The following is a 5,391-nucleotide window of genomic DNA, read 5'->3' as shown; positions in this document are numbered from 1 at the left end:
ATTAGTCTCCATTTGTGTTAACCATAACATAAGAAAGGAATTTCTTAATAGAATAGGTAACAAATACAGTAAGAGAAGTATCAGTTGAAATTATGGATCCAAGGTGTCTGTGTTTATTTTACAATTAACATGACAATAAATTTAACATAGCACGTGTCCATAAAATACCAAGACAAGGTCAGTCTCATCATTCAAGATAGTGTCAAGTTCAAGAGGTCTTGTCCTGGATAGTTATAAACAGAAGAATGTTCCTAATCAACTTCAGTGGGCCTTGTAGTTGCTGACACAGGAAAAGGCATTTTGAGTTCACTCAGAGAGCAAAGCATGTCTATTATGCCAGAGCACCCAAGGCATTATGGTAGGTTAAGTTCAGAGTGGGCCAAAAATGTCTTTCTACTGATTGGCCAATCTAGGTTTTAGGCCTTTCTCAGGTAATAGGGGGCTCAAAATGTTTCACAAGGTGAAGGGTGTCAGGGACAAGAGGCACAAGGAAGGAGTTCCTTTGAGATGAAAAGAAAGAGTGGCCTTTAATTTATGGAGCAGATTACACCCTGGTAAATGAGTAGGGGCACCAGGATCCAGGATGAAGGGATGAAAGGAGCTAATCCCTTCAATATAAATGGAAAGAGGCTCAGAGACATGGGCTGTAATGGTCTTGTTAGCAATTCCCACAAATGAGATATAATCATGATTCCCTGGGAGGGGAGTGGGGAAGTCAGAGGGGTTCAAAATTGAAAATGTGGCTCCAGTGGCAACAGGGGCAGACACTTTGGCCCTTGTATGAGCAATGAGACATTCCCAACAGGAGTTACAGGGTTGACAGGTATGGTCCGAATAACTCCCTCCTTGTGCTACCTCTCCCAAGAGTCTTGTCATATTGAGTGATCAGGATTATGGAGGAAAGGATTCCTCAATACTTTCTGGGGTCCTTTCCTTTGTTTCAACATCTATCCTAGCCTCCATTCTACATTCTAACATCCAGTGGCCAGGTTTTGTACAGTTATAACAGACTCCTAATTTGTTAATTAAAGGGACCAAACTTTCCTTTTATGAAGGTACAGAAGGGACACAGGGAGAAACAGGTTGCTGCAATTGCAGGGGGCTTGCAAGAAAAAAAAAATTCTTTTTAGTATCTCTAAGTTCTTTCCTATTGATTCTATCTTCCTCCACCAGTGGCAGACAGCTGTGTTGCAGTCTCGATGAGGAACCCATTGTCAGAATGTTGCCAATCAAATAGCCAGCATAATTTGTTTAGAGATTGGTGGATGAAGATTAACAAAATAGTATAGAAACTGAACTTGCCTCACTGCAAAATCGTGCTAGAGACCAGAGTTGGCATCAAAACTTTGGTGAGTCTGTCATGAAACTGATCAGATTTCTGGAGTTCCTCCTTAGTGTCTCAGCCCCTTGTTAAACCAATGACTGAAGGAAAAACTAAGAGTATGGCCTGAAGGAGCTTATCATCTATAACTTGAGAGATTTGGTAATGCTCCTGCCTCTTGCCCTCCAAGCCCCCATCTCTCTTAAAATCTTCCTCTGGTTCTTTCTAGCAAGTTTTTGGCACCAGTTTTTAGTTTCCCCTTCCCTGATTGGGACAACCATGACTTGATACAAATCTGGATACCCTGTACAAATACAGGGTGAATTGAAAATGCTCCAGAAAGCCTATGGAATCCTCCTTGGGGTTGGGATCCTCCTTGGCAATAGCTTGGAGTTTCCCCACACTGCCAGGGCTTGAAAACATAGATGATGATGATGAGGGTGGAACCTGGACCCCTAAATGCCCCAGAAATTTTCTCACACAACCCAGCCCCCCCAATTTACACCTCTTGTGCTTCCCTGAGGCATCACCCATCCCAGTCATTCTTTTAAGTATCCTCTCATTGTGGCCTCGAACTCAACCCTTCATTTTCTGTTACCTCTGACCCAACCCAACCTTCCCAGTCTGTTGTCTCCAAACCACCCCAGGCTATTTCCCTCTCTTAATCCCATCTAGACCCCTGCTCTACCCCATCCTATTGACCACTCCCAAATCATATCCAGATTTTTTTGTATAAGAGGTCCATCTTGCCCCCTATTAAACTGCTAAGATTCTTAAAGTCTGGCCCATTTCTATTGGTGATATATTAAATCTTGTCTCTTACTGAAAGAAGTCTTGAGTTGAATTCTTTTGAGGCAAATCCATGTCTTTTGCCTTTGAATTTTGGGGTTTCCAGCACCGCTAGGTCAAAACAGTGAGTAGATTATCATATCATATCATATCATATCATATCGATTGAAGCATTTCCCAGGACAACTTTGGACTATACTGTGAAAGGGAAGATGGAAATTGGGCAATGAGTGGAGCCTTTTGATAAATGTGGCTATATTTTAGGTGGCTGGATTGTTTTCAGGTGGTTGGGGAGAGATTTTTCAAGTAATTTAATCTGTTCCTTCATTGACTCTTGTTCAAATTTATGCTTCCTCTCTTGAATCTGAGCATTGTTTGTTTCTTATTCATCAGTTTCTGCCTCAAATATTCTAGTTTGGTCATATCAAAACTACTCCTACAGGACCAGGAGAATTCAGAATCATCCTTGGTCAAATTCTTCAAGCCCAGCAATATGAAGGACAAGTAGGGCCCTATTATGTTTTTACAATTGAAAGGCACATAAAGGGGTGGAGCCAGGATGGTGGAGTAGAAGCACAGACTTTCTCAAGTCCCAGAAGCCATTAAAATATCTTTTTTAAATGAGTCTAAACGAATTCTAGAACAACAGAAGGCACCAAATGACAGAGTGAAGCAGATTTCCAGCCCAAGACAACCTGGAAGGCCAATAGGAAGGGTCTATCACATTGGGTTCAGAGCAAAGTACAGCCCAGCGTAGGCCATGAAGCACAAACAGGACTGGAGCAGGCTTCAGGGTGTGGAATCATGGGCAGCTGCTTCAATTTCCAGGTTTCTCAATCCACAAATGCCAAAGACAGTTTTAAAGGTCAGTGAGAAAGCTCTTTCACCTGGGTGAGACGGGAGTGTTATTAGGCCCCAGCCTGTAGCCACTGGTGCAGCAGCATGCATTTAGAGTGGAGCAGCAGTCAGTTCTGGAGATCTTGGTCCAGAAACCCTGGGGAAAAGGAGCTGCTGATCTGGGTCTCAGTCCTGAGTGGTGGAACTGGAGTGAGAAGGAATGTTGGTGTGGTGAAGCTGGTGGTGGCTGTGGAGAAGGAATCCTACATGCAGTTCCAGGGCAGAAAAGAGTGCTTTTGGTTGTTCACAGATGAGCAAGCAGATCAGAAGAAGACTAAACACCTCTCCCTTGACTATGACACTTTGGAGGAACTGAAAACTTACAAGTCCCTAGAGATATCTCAGTGAACAGCTGCACAAAACCTTTGAAGCGTAGGGTAGTATACCGTCCACTTAAGAAAGTACCCAAAAGTCAAGTAATTAGCTGGAAATATGCCCAAAAGGGGGAAGATAAGACTACAGAAGATTACTTTCTAGGTGAAAAAGTATTTTCTTCCATCCTTTTGGATGAGGAAGAACAAAGCATACAGTCAGAGGAAGACCAAAGCATACAACTGGAGGAAGATAGCAAGATCAAGGCTCCTATATCTAAAGTCTCCAAAAAAAAGTGCAATGGTCTTAGGCCTTGGAAGAGCTCAAGAACGATTTTGAAAATCCAGAAAGAGAGGTGGAGGAAAAAATAGGAAGAGAAATGAGAGTGATGCAAGAAAATCATGAAAAATGAGTGAAAAGCTTGCTGAAGGAGACCCAAAAAATACTGAAGAAATTAACACCTTTAAAACTAGAATAACCCAAATGGGAAAAGAGTTCCAAAAAGTCAATGAGAAGAAAACTTCCTTAAAAAGCAGAATTGGCCAAATGGAAAAGAAGGTCCAAAAGTTCACTGAAGAAAATAGTTCTTTAAAAATTGGAATGGAGCAGAGGGAAGCTAAAGACTTTATGAAAACTCAAGAAATTACCAAATAAAACCAAAAAAATTAAAAAATAGAAGACAATATAGAAAAACAACTGACCTGGAAAACAGATCAAGGAGAGATAATTTAAAAATTATTGTTCTACCTGAAAGTCATGATCAAAAAAAGGACCTAGACATCATCTTCCAACAAATTATCAAGGAAAACTACACTGATATTCAAGAACTAGGGAGTAAAACAGAAGTGGAAAGAATTTACCGATCACTTCCTGAAGAAGAAGCCAAAAGGAAAACTCCTAGGAATATTGTAACCCAATTCCAGAGTCAAGGAGAAAATATTACAAAGAGCCAAAAAGAAACAACTCAAGTATTGTGGAAATACAATCAGGATAAAACAGGATTTAGCAGTTTCTAGACTGAAGAGCTTGGAATATGATATTTCAGAGGTCAAAAGAGCTAGGATTAAAACTAAGAATCACCTACTCAGCAAAACTGAATGTAAAACTTCAGGGAAAAAAAAAATGGAATTTTAATGAAATAGAGGACTTACAAGCATTCTTGTTAAAAAGACCAGAGCTGAATAGAAAATTTGACTTTCAAGTATCAAGAGAAACATGAAAAGGTAAAAAGGAAAGAGAAGCCATAAGTACCTTATTAAAGTTGAGCTGTTTACATTCCTACGTGGAAAGATGATATTTGTAACTCATGAGATGTTATTTAATATTAAGATAGTTAGAGGGAATATATATGTGTGAGGGTGTGTGTGTATACATACATATATGTGTATACATATATACAAATATGTGTGTGCTTATATATACACACATATATACATATACGCATGTGTTTATATGTATACATGCATGTCTATGTGTATATGTGTATGTTTGTATGTGTGTCTATATGTATATGTATGTATATGTGTATGTGTGTGTGTAGGTATGTATGGGTAAGTATGTATATGTACATGGGTGTGTGTGTGTGAGTATATATATACATATACATACACATAGACAGAGGGCATAGGGTGAGCTGAATATAAAGGAAGCATATCTAGGAAGTAAAATTTACTGTTCAGTGGAAGATACTAGGAGTAAGAGAAATTGAGAGATAGAAAGTAGTAAATCATCTCACATAAAAGAGGCAAGAAAGAGCTTTTAAAATAGAAGCAAAAAAGAGGAGATGAAAAGGAATAAGTGAGCCTTACTCTCATGGAATCTGGCTCAAGGAAGGAATAACACACACTCAATTGGATATGGAAATCTATTTTATCCTGCAGGAAGGCAAGAGGGAAGGAGATAGGAGAGGGAAGATAAAAGAAGGGACAGCAAACTGGGAAAAGGAATCATCAGAAGCAAACATTATTGTTAGAAGACAGGTCAATGGAGGGCAGCATAGGACAGAGGGAAATGTGTTTTTTTCTTTTGCAACATAACTATTATGGAAATGTTTTGCATGGTTCCACATGTAT

This window comes from Notamacropus eugenii, chromosome 5 (assembly GCF_028372415.1).
Source record: "Notamacropus eugenii isolate mMacEug1 chromosome 5, mMacEug1.pri_v2, whole genome shotgun sequence".
Classification (NCBI taxonomy): Eukaryota; Metazoa; Chordata; class Mammalia; order Diprotodontia; family Macropodidae; genus Notamacropus; species Notamacropus eugenii.
This window is presented reverse-complemented; position numbering follows the sequence as displayed.